Genomic DNA, 12,760 nt, shown 5'->3' on the forward strand with positions numbered 1-12,760 from the left:
TTTTATAGTAGGTTCACTTCATCCTGGTACAAAGTTGAGGTTCATCCGAACAAAATTTTTACATAGAGTAAATCATCCCGGGATGAATACACTTCATCCTGGATGATATCAATCCAGAGAGCAACTCGTCCTGGAACGAATACAGTTCATTTTTGAACAAAAATTTTCTAGAAAATATTTCATCATGGGAAGAATACACTTCATCCTGGATGCTCAGGACTTAGAAAAATTTTCTTCGACCCCAGTTCATTCCATTACTCTTTTAGAGGAGATCACTGATCTGATCGTCCCATACAATCAGTATAAATTTCTCATAATCTACTTAAGTGTGTGTGTGTGTGTGTATTCACTCAATTACAATCACTCCCCTTCAAAACTTAATTCAAAGAAAAATATAACTTTTAAATCCACAAAGTATCTCATATTGAATTTGATTTGAAGTCTTTGTAGTCTGGAGTTTGATTTTCCTGAAATGTTAGTACACACAAGAGCAAAAACAACTTTTTCAAAAGTGTTTGGAGATAACTGTACATAAAATAATAATATTTGAAACCATCAAAACTATAAAATTGCAAGAATATAAAACATGTAAATAGCAACTCTGTTAACAGGAATTTCTAACGGTGAGACCGCTGGCCTATCGCTGGCATGCCGCCGGACACCGTCGGCAAATTGCTAGTAAATACCAGTAATTTTAGTAAACTTCTTGCATCTATGGTAAATACCAGTGGTTTTAGTAAACTTCTGCCAGTTAAATATTAGTATTTTTGGTATTAAATAAGTTGTAATTCAAATAAAATTTTTAAAATTTATGAGCACACATAAGATCTAAATCAAGCTGGGAATTTATTTGCAACAACTTGCTCAATAACCCTAGAATCTATTAGAGGCAAATTGCTTACAAAATACCTGGTGATAACTTCCAGTGGCTATGGTAAACACCGATGGTTAGGACCGCCAGAACAAAATCACTTATCATCGGCAGTTTAAACCACCGGTAACATGCTAGTAATAACTAATGCTGGCAGAATAACCGGCGGATATTTGACCGCCGCTAATTTTGATGATTGTCATTTAAAAAACTACTGGTTAAAATGTCGTTAGTACCGGCGATCACAAAATTGCTGGTCGAGACCGCCAGTAATTCATGAATTTCCTGTAGTGCATGGTTTTAGTGAATGCTTTATGTTGCATCCCCACCTTCGCAAAGATAAAGTTGTGGCCAAATAGTCTCAACGAAAGGATGAGCCTCTTGTTCAGAATGATAATTTTCAAGCTATTGAAATTTTAGGAAATGCTTCTAAATTGGGTGATGCATCTATACCTTTGGATGTTGCTCCTTTACCTTTAGTGACTGACCATTTAAACCCTTCTACTGTGGATGTTCCTATTGTTGTGTAGCCTGAGGCTATTAGTACTATGGTTTGCACTCCTAGTGATTGTGAAAACTTGGATAACCAAGGGTTAAAGGATTCTATCTCTCTAAATGTTCTTAGTTCTGATTTTCCTGTTATGGATTATTTATTAAATACTAAAAAAGATGCTAATGTTGATGTTATTCTTTATTCTACACATAATCAGGAAAATGTTATTAGAAATATTGTGAATATTTTTGATAACATGTTGGGGTCTAATGAGAAGGCCTTGGTTGAAAAATAAAATGTTGAACTTGTTCTAAATAGTAATGTCACTGAGGATGATGATTTGTTGGAGGAAGGTGAGCTTTCTTAAAAAGGTAAGGAAGAACTTGTGATTGCTGAATGTAAGTCTCCCTCTACCTCTCAACATAAATTTGATGATCTTATTGATACTGAGGAATTAGAATTTTTTTCTAAATGTTTTGCTAAAGATGATAATGATATTGCATTATTAAAGCTCAAAGTAAATGTAGTTGGAAAAGTAAGAACCTTGTTTTATAATCAGGTAGAAATACTCATTCACAAACTAGTTAGTAATTCTTGTTTCTTATATTTAGATCAAATATTTGGAATGTTAGGGGTATTGGGTGTTCCTCCTATCATTTGAAGGTTAAAAAATCTTTATCATATTCATAATATTTATATTCTAGTCTTACTTGAACCTCTTGTCAATGTCTCTAATTTGATTAGTACTACTAGGTTTCCTGGTTTTAAGCAGACTATTGCTAATTGTGCTAATAAGATTTGGGTGTTTTGGAAAGATGCAGTTTGTATTGACATTCTTAGTAATTTTACTCATGTGCTGCATTGTAATATTGAAGTTTTGATTCTTAATTCTTGTGCTTCTTTTATATATGATGCTTCATCTCTTAGTATTAGAAAAGTTCTTTGGGAGCAATTGCTTGACTTTCATAGCATGTGTCGGTTTCCTTGGTTGGTGAGTGGTGATTTTAATACCATCTCTAACCCTTCGAAACGTATTGGGCGTGTTTCTCCTAATTCTCATTTTATGGAAGACTTTAATAATATAATTCTGGATTTTAATCTCATTAACTTTGGCTTTTCTGATAACAAGTTTACTTGGAATAGAGAGAATTTATGGCAACGCATTTTATTTAATGATAAATGGATTAATTCCTTTAGTTCCATTTCTATTGAGCATCTTAGTCATACTATTTCTGATCATTCTCCTTTACTCCTTATGCTTAATACTGGACATGAGAATTCTTTTTCTCAATTTCATTTTCAAAATATGTGGCTTTAACATGAATCTTTTTTTAGTGTTATTCAGGATAATTGGACAGTTGCATCCTGATAACTCTATTGTTGGTATGAATAGGCTCTCATTTAAGTTGAAAAGACTTAAATAAGTTTTAAATTTTTTGAACCATGATATTTTTAAAAATAGTTTTACTAAAATTTTAAATGATGATGAAACTGTCAATAATGTTGAGCTTAACTATCAAAGTTTTCCTTCTGATGCCAATTTTACCATACTTAGAGAGGCTAAGGCTAATCTCTTTAAACTCCATATGGGCCCAAGAGGAAAGCTTTTGGAAACAAATGGCTACTGCTAAGCATCTGTTGGAAGGTGAAAATAATATGACGTAATTTTATGCTTTGGCCAAACAAAAATGTGTTTCATCTCAATTAATAAAATCACTCGTGAAGATGGTTCTATTACTAAGGATGCTGAGGAGATTGTAATGTTGGTTGTTCAACACTTTTAGCTATGCTCAATAAGTTTTTTTTTTCCTAATCTCATCTTGTTAGAGGATAATAATTTTCTTACTATAATTCCCTCAATATATGAATTAAAATAAATTGTTTTTGATATGAATGGTAACTCTGTGGCTAGTCTGGATTGGTTTACTACTAAATTTTTTCAAAAAACTGAGGTATTATTGAAAGAGGAACTTTATGCTCCAGTTCTAGATTTTTTTGCTGGTCATATTATGCCTGAATTTTTTCCTCTACTTCTATTGTTCTTATCCCTAAGAATAATAATGCTAATAATTTGAATGATTTCAGACCTATTAGTCTTTGCACTTTTTTTAGTAAACTGCTTCCCAAAATTTTTATGAGCCATCTTATCTCTATTCTTCCTAAGCTTATTTCTCATTTCCAAATGGGTTTTGTTAATGCTAACACTATTTCTAACAATATTTTGCTGGCCTAGGAATTATGCCATGATCTGGAGGTCAAGGTGAAGGGTTGTAATTCTATTCTCATGCTTGATATCTCCAAAACCTATGATAATATTAGTTGGCGATTCATCTATAATATCTTATAGTTGTTTGGTTTTAACTTCACTTTTATTAACCTGATTAGAAACTGCATTGAAGGTTCTTTCTTCTCTATGATTATCAATGGTAAGAGCTCTGGTTTTTTTTAAATCCTCTCATGGTTTAAGGCAAGGTGATCCTATGTCTCCTGCTCTTTTTATTATTATCGTGGATTATCTTTCTAGAAGCATTGCTAACTTGTTTGAAAATCGCCCCAACTTTTCTTTCAGAACTAGGGGGTATATTTCCTATATCTTACCTTTGTTTTGCCAATGATTTTCTCATTTTTATGAATGCTTCCTGCAATAAGATTAATAAACATAAGGATTTCTTTTATTATTTTTACACTATTAGTGGCCTATCTTTGAACAATCAGAAATGTTGTTTCCTTGTTTCTAATAATATGAGTCTTGATCGTATCTCGGCCATTAAAGACCTTACTGGGTTTGTGCATGGCCAGTTACTTATCAAGTATCTTGGTATTCGTCTATTTAGAGGTAGAAAGAAATCATTTTTGTTTCTTGATTTAATTACCTCTATTCAGAATAAATTGCAATCTCAAGATTCTAATTTCTTGAGTTTTGGGGGTAGGCTTACTCTCACAAGAAGTGTTCTCTGCTCTCTCCCTATTTATTCTTTTCAAACTTTACTCCTACTAAAATGGTGTGTAATAAAATTGATAAAATTGTTAACAAGTTCTTTTGGAAATGTGCTAGTAGTAACTCTAAAATTGCTTGAGCTTCCAGGGATAAGTGTTGTGGAGTTTTAAAAAAGGGTGGCCTTGGTTGCAAAAGCATGGCTGAATCGGCTGATGCTTTCTCCTACAAGCTATGGTTTAATTTTTGTGCCAAGTTATCTCTATGGCTAAATTTATGTTTGCTAAATATTGCATGGGGAAGCATCATTCTACTTGTACTTTTAATATTAGTGATTCTAAAGTTTGGCAGAGAATGTGCAAGGTTTGGTGGTAGGTGGAGCCTCATCTCTCTTGGAGCCTTAGGGGTGGTAATATTTTCTTCTGGAATGATCAATGGTTAAGTTCTTACTCTATTGATTCCCTTATTAATTCCACTTCTACTGCTATTATTAAGGTTAATTATTTCATTAATGATAAATGTTGGGATTATGATAAGCTTGTTAATGTTCTTTTGGATTGTATCATGGAGAGATAAAAGACGGAGTAGATACAACGTGGTGGCTTCACTTGTACGCACGTGTTCTGCGTTACAGGATGTGTGAGTGTCCGCTAGGACTACAGTTACAATGCCAAGAGCACGGTTCACCTGTATGGAAAAGATCTACTCTCTCTCTCAGTGTATTAGTCGGAGATGCACATTGGAATATCGAGTTTCTTCTCTATCACTCACACTGGTAAAGGGTTATTGCCAACTCCTTCACGAGTAAGCTTCATTTGTCTCCTCTTCATCTAGTTGCCAAATTTACACCTCAAAATCTTCTTTTCTGTTAAACGGCTTGCAGAGATAATTCTTGTTCCATTGTCTTTGATTTGCCTATGGTTTTACATAAATTTAAGGACTCGACAGACACCTACCACAAACTTCTCCTCACACGGCGCCATGTCATCAAGGTCTCTACCGCAATCATACTAAGCCGGACTTCTCCTCAGCATCATTCCAGCTCTTACGACAACTACCAACTTCCTCTTCAACTTTGGCATCGACGATTGGGGACACCCTCACTACAGTTCTACTCAAGCTATCCAATCACGATCTTTCTTTTTGCATGTTCAGCGTCTAAGTCTTTTTATTGTATTCGTTAGTGAACTTTCAAAGGAGTCACGAAGTTATTCTTTTCTCCTTCTTTATCTAAGGTCAGTTTTCTGTTTAGTTTTGATACACCAACTGATGTATGAGGACCTTCTCCCTCCTTATCTTACATGGTTTTAAATATTATCGTCTTATTTGGTGGATGATTTCTCCTCGTTTTTCATGGATTTATCCATTAAAAATTAAATCTGATGTATTCCGTTTATGTTTTATAAATTCAATGGCTCTGTTGAAAACAACTTTAATTAAATACAATACAAGTGTTTACGTATCGGATGGTGGGCGGAGAATACTCTTCCATTTCTTTTCAAAATTTTTCTTGCTACAACATCGGCATTATACATCCAAGTTACCTTTTGCCCCATATTACCCTCCCTGACAGAACGGTGTTGCGAACGCAAACATCGTCCATGTCTTTGAAACGACTCGGACGCATTACTGTCATGAGGCTTCTTTCCACCGCCCAAAATTCTGGGTGCATGCTGTGTTATGACGACTTACTTGGTCTCATAAATTTGTTTTGCCGTCTACTTTCTCGCAAGACTTCTTTCTCCAATTCATCAACTTCCTATATAATAAATCTCCAAAATTATTCTTCTTTTAAAACTTTTGGGTGTCTTTGTTATCCCATATTTACCACAACTCTTTCTCCTAGTACAATTTCATTCCAAAATCTTACCATGTACTATTCATCGGATATGCGGCTCAAAACAAAAGGTTTTCACTTGTTTTCACATTGATCTGGTAAAATTTTCACCTCACGTTCATGTCAATTTTTTTGAACATATCTTTCGCCTTTTCCTCTACATTTATCCTCTGTGTCAATTACCACTCATTTTCCAACAATTCCCTATGGCTCCTCCTTCTAACACTTTGTTCCTTCAATTGTATATACAACCTGAAGCCTCACAAAATCCTACCTTCATTACCCAACTCGTCTCCTTCTTTCCTGTTCCAAATTTCTGATTACTTCTTACTTCCCCAAACTAAACAATGCAACATCACCTGTTTCTCCACTACAAGTTCTCTCCTCTAACCAAATCTTTCTACCTCTCCTTTCACTGAATATTCTTCAAGTTCAACCACCAATCTATTTTACCGTTACATGCTTGCCCTCTACATCACCAGACTATTCTTTTTCAATTCCTCCACCACCCATCACTATTGGTTACCAAGGCTTCGGACAGGAAAAGCTATAAACCTAAACATATTGTGAGTTATGAATGTTCTTCTGTTTCGACTGACGCAACAGCTTATAGTTGAAGCTATTAAAATCCAGTTTGGCGTAACGCTTTGTCTGATGAATTTGGACGCCCTCAAAAACAAGCTACAATGGACATTAGTTTCCTTCAGATCCATCTCAAAACATTTTAGGATGTAAATGGATATACAAAAACCAAATTTAATGCGGACGGAACCATTGCTAAGCATAAAGCACGTCTTGTTGCTCACGGGTGCTAGCACAGTTTGGTTTAGATTTATCTTTCACACGTTTAGGCCCCGGTTGCTAAACTGCCTTACCATAGAATCCTACTTGTTGTTTGCTACGAAATTCAAATAGAAGATTCTTCAACTTGATGTCTCCAAACGCATTCTTGCATGGCACATAAAAAGATAGGTTTATATGACACAAACCCACCGGGATTCAAGGATTCTTTGATATCCTGATCATTGTGTCTTCTATCAAAACATGCCATTTATGGGCTTAAAACAGTCACGAGAATTGGTTTGAAAAATTTTCTACTTATTCTACTTGACTATGGTTCATACATAGTACGGGCTGATCATCCTTGCTTAATCTATTAGAGATATCTGTTCTCTTATTTACATACTCGGATATGTGGATGACTCTTACTAACCGGACATAATGAATCAACACCATTGAACACCTGTTAGCCTGCTCTATCCTCTCGGATTTCACATGAAGAACCTTGGCTTTATTTCTCATTTTCTTGGATGAATGTTTCTTCAGTTATCTAATGGTTTTGCACCTATCTCTAAACTAACACACCTCTGAGATCTTACGCAGGGCTTGGCATGAGTGATTGCAAGTCAAATTATCCACACTCAAATTTCCCTCAAAATTTTCTTACAAATTCTACAAGCAAACATACTTCTATGTCCTTCGGCCAGCTTCAGATGACTTTCCGGCACTTAGTTGGGATACACTTCAATACTTGAAACTTACCCAGTCCAGACATTGCATATCACTATAAACAAGTCTGTGCCAACATATGCACATCAGGCCGGCATGAGGATTATTTTCAAACTTCTGAAACGACTGCTTAGATATATTAAAAGGTACACTTAATTTTGGCTTGCCCATTCAGCTACCTCATTGATTTGTATGCCTACTTCAGATTCCTGACTTGGGCTGGTGACCTATTATCGGAAAATCTACCTCTAGTTATGTGCTTTTATTGGTAGCAATCTCTATTTCATGGCATGCTAAAAAACAGAAACTATAGCTCGGCTCATCTACTGAGGCAGAATACCGAGCACTTTGCTACTGCCACGACAGATATCATATGGATTCGTCGCTTATTAGAGGAATTTAAAATTCCTTCTTCCACACCCTACTATGTTATACTGTGATAACATCTCCTCTATTGCTCTTGCGAACAATCCCATTTTTCATGCACAGACGAAACATATAGAAATAGATTTTCAATTTGTCCGTGAATGCATTCAAAACAATGTTATCACAGTTTCTTCATGTTCATACAACTGATCAACTTGCTGATCTCTTTACAAAGCTTTGTCTATACAAAGGTTCCAATATCTTTCGTTCAAGCTTCACATTGTGGAACCAATGTCAGCTTGCGGGTAGGTGATAAGCAAATTGACACAGATAAGCAAGCTAACCTTTTTACATCAAACCGTAACTTATGGTCAGGCATTCATTACCTGTAAGAGTAGTGGTTCCTCTATTGCTTTCTAGAAGCTTGCTATTTGACCTTTGGATTGTAACTGCTTTGATCTCCACCGTTGAGGTCCTTTTCTACTTTCTGGGTCTTTTATTATGTATTGCAAACAGTAAAAGTAATGAGATGCCGTGAGCAGATTACAGGGAGCTCTTCGGGTTCCATGCCTGTTCTTCCTTTCTTCTCCCTAATATGTTATTCTCTATTTTGAGTTTATGTGCAGCTGCAGGAAGTGAAGATCGGCTCAAGCATTTTTCAACGACTTCTTCTTCTTCTTCTGCTACTTCTTATCTATTTCCTTCTTCATTTCTTTCCTTTCACCTCCATTTATTCTTTCCTACTTCTTCTTCATGATGTATAAAGCTATAGCAAATGATGCTTGTTTCTCTCCAAAGAAGATGATGCCAAATATAGATTTACTTATTAAGAGCACTCTTTCTCTATGATCTAGTCCATGTATTTGTTAACTCCTCTTGAATGAAGATTTTTCTTGCCTTGGGTTAATGGCTCCATAAGATGTAAATATAGCTTTTGTAGATTCACTTTGTTTTAAAAAAAAAAATGAATGCTGAATGTATGGAGCTTGCATTCGCTTGTGATTTATGCCATGTGATTCAAAGTTTTATATATAGGTTGTAAAAAAACTATGGAAGCCATGTCATTCTTTTATTTTTTAAAAAATAGATGTTTGTAAGGTGTTTGATTAAATGCTTTAAAGATATCAACTTTCTAGTCTTATCTATGCAAATCCCAATGCCAAATGCATATTCATAAGTATGTATATGTAAATTTGAATAGTTATTTCCTCTCATTATTATTATTGTTTCTTCATATATATATACTTCTTTCAACAACAACAAAAATATAGTTCTCTTCAAGGTATATTCCATTGCATACCCATACATATATATGACATTGAAGCCTTATATAGCACATTTCTTGATCGGGTTGACAAACTTAAGTCAAAAGCTTATGTTAATATGTAGATATACTTCTTTTCCTAATTCTCATGTTAAAACAAAAAAACATAGGAGGATGTAATAGCATGAAATCCAATAACATAAGAGACGTTGAGTTCCTTCTTAAGCATATGGAAGTGTCGTTATATATGCTTACGATCATGCTACACACAAATTATTCATCTTTTATTTAGATAACCGAGATTAGATGATTTGATTCACATCATATTAGCATTGCGCGGTGAATGAAAAATTTAGATTACTTTGCTCGCAAATAATAAATTAAAGTGTTGTTGACATTAAGTTTCGTGTGTATTTTATTCATGGCATTACTACATATGTAATACATGATATAACCTTTTTTTGGTCTTTGCTAAATTCATTTCTCGATGGAAATTTTCACTCAAAGTCCATGAACCCAAGTCATCATATAGATCCACATTCATGCCTTTTTGGAAAACAGTGTTTCTCTAAATAAAATTTCTCTGTAACAAATCACTCTTTAAATTTTCTGTGTCGAAGCATGCAAGAAGTGAATTAGACTCACTATTACATTCTGTTTTTCTAAAAAATCAAAGTTGCAATATGTTTGTGTGAAAGGATTCTATTTAAAGAAATCGTTTGTATTGAAATTCTTTTTTCTAAGCGTTATATTATAATTCCATGGAGACTGTTTAAGAGCATGTTTAGTGATAAAAAGATCGTGAATTGTGATTGAATTAGAGAAACAACGTGTATAGTTACGTTCTGATACTACATGTAAGCTTGACATTAGATATCGTTAAACTTGTTAAATAGATTGTATGCGTATTTAAATTACAAAATCATAAATTTCGCATAAAGATTCATAGTCTATTGGATGGTACATGTACTTCTATTTCATACCCTCATGTCTATGTATATGTTACCTTATGATCGATTTAGAGAAGTTCATAAGCCTTCATGTTTCGACAATGCCATGAGTAATGACCATGTTGAAGCCAATTTGTAACTGGCTTCATATAGCATCATGATTATATTATTCATAATTGATTGGTAAATTTGTACATAGGCACATGTTTAGAATTTACTTCATTAACAAGATTTGAAAACCCCTTTGGAGTTGTTCTCTAAATAATATAAATGCATGGGATTCTAATAGCATGTCGAAGTGTTGAATGTAAGTGAAATATGATTAAATTTTTATTTGTCCACATCCACACTGGTTCATATGATATTTTGTTTGAAAGCTCATATGTATATCTTTGTTGCAAAATCTTATACTTAATGCAAAATTCATGGCCTTGATAAATCTTTATGTATATACACCCTATGTTTCTACATCATCCCGCATGTTTGATAAAAGATATATTGCTAACCAAGAATAGAGCATGTTACTGAGAATTTTGTAGATGATAATTGTCTTTGTATTTGATAAACCATGTCTTTGTTGATTACTTATTGTATTAACATTAGATATCACTTGACATGTACACTCATATCTTTAACCTTGGTAATAATAATACATTTATTCCAAATATTTCAATTTCGTTGATATCGCATCTTGCTTCTCCATCACTATGCATGATTTGTGAATATGGTTCCTCAAAATAACTTGCATACTACAATAATACATATACATACACACCTAGTATCATGTTATGCAAAGATTTATGATTGTGTTACATAGCTTTATTAGTCCCATGTTCCATTCGCAAGCATGTGCAGATTAGAGTGCTTATACTTAGCATTGTATGATGTGAAGTTTGATAATCTTGTCAGATAATTTATTGATATATAAGATAGAAATGTTTTGTTTATGTTTGAGAGAACATGAACTAAAAAAATGAATATGCCCAACCTCTCTTAAAATAGAAGCTTGAAACTTATTTAGACTTATTGTTTGTAAACAAAATAAATGGTTGTTCCTTCTTTTTGTTTCTACACTTTCAAAAAATAATTCCCTGCTTTCCCTCCTAGAATTGTATAGTATATTCTTATTCATAATTATAAGTATTTCCTGAATACTGTACAAATACATGATTATCGATGGACTGACAATGTAATTTGACCCTCTTATAACTAATATTAGTGAGAGATGGGTGATTATGCCGATTTTGGATTTCCCTCATTATCTTTACTATAATTCATAGTGAATGAATATTAGCAAAACTTGAGAAATATCTTGTGAGGAACCTTCTTTGATTGTGAAAAATCATAGTTATAATGTCATACATATATATACGCTTGTGGAACTTCTCATGGCATGTTTTATTTATTTATGTTAAAAGTGATTATATGTTTCTCAAAGTTTGTTTTCTCATGATCTTTTAACTACCAATTTGTAAATCGCTTGTTTGGTTTACTTCTTATATTGATATGGATGAAAAAAGCATGAAGAGGAATGAGTATTTACATTGACTTTAAGTTTATTTGATTCTTTGAGTTTTATCTTATTCCCCTTCCTTTATTTATACATCTGATAGAAAGTTTGGTAATCACGTTAGATAACTTCGCCTATTTCGTTTCTCAACTACAAGCATGTATGGAATCAACCCAAGGATAGTTTGCCCATGTTAGAGAGATGTATATATCTTATGTATGATTTATCTTCATGCTTTGTAATAGTGAATTTGTAGGTTTAATGTTATTGGATTGTCATGAGTTTCATGTATAACTTCCCTCCATGCTCTACAATGATAATTTTTTATGATTGATAGTAGCAGATTTTCACATGATTCGTATGTTTCCTTTCTTTATGCTTTATGCTATTAAAACCCCTACATTATTTTTGATAGTAGCATGCATGTATTAGATGAATTTGAATGTTGAAATTGTTTACTAGTTAAATTTTTATTTATTTGCGTTTCTTTTGGAATAGCCTCTACGCACACCCATATATTTTTTTCTATTTGTTTTATCTTGTGAGGTACATTGAGTTTTGTGCATGCATTGGTCATTGAGTCATTTGCATGGGAGATTTTAAGTGGGCACATGATGCAACCAAATTTTTTGAAAGCTAAGGTTGCAAAAGCTAAATGTCTTTCTTTCGAAATGACAACAATTAACACACTAAATAAAACACGAAACCTACCAATAACAAATAAAAAGGACACAACATGAAACACACGCAACAACACCTTATAACTTGTAATAGAAAAGTTTAAAACACCTTACAATGACTCAACACAACTTTTATAATTTTTTAGAGAAGAATGATACAATGGAATAGTAACTTGCGGAGAGAAGAAATATATAAGAAGCCTGAGACGAAGTTATAGAGAGGAGAAGAGAAAGGGATACATAGCTCGCAAGCTATCAAAAAAGAACCCTTAAGTTTTCTTTCCAAAAACTATCACATAAATCCCTAAAAATTGCCCAAAACTCCCTTATAAATAGGATAAAAGT

Source organism: Dendrobium catenatum, unplaced genomic scaffold (assembly GCF_001605985.2).
Source record: "Dendrobium catenatum unplaced genomic scaffold, ASM160598v2 fragScaff_scaffold_441, whole genome shotgun sequence".
NCBI classification, from domain to species: domain Eukaryota; kingdom Viridiplantae; phylum Streptophyta; class Magnoliopsida; order Asparagales; family Orchidaceae; genus Dendrobium; species Dendrobium catenatum.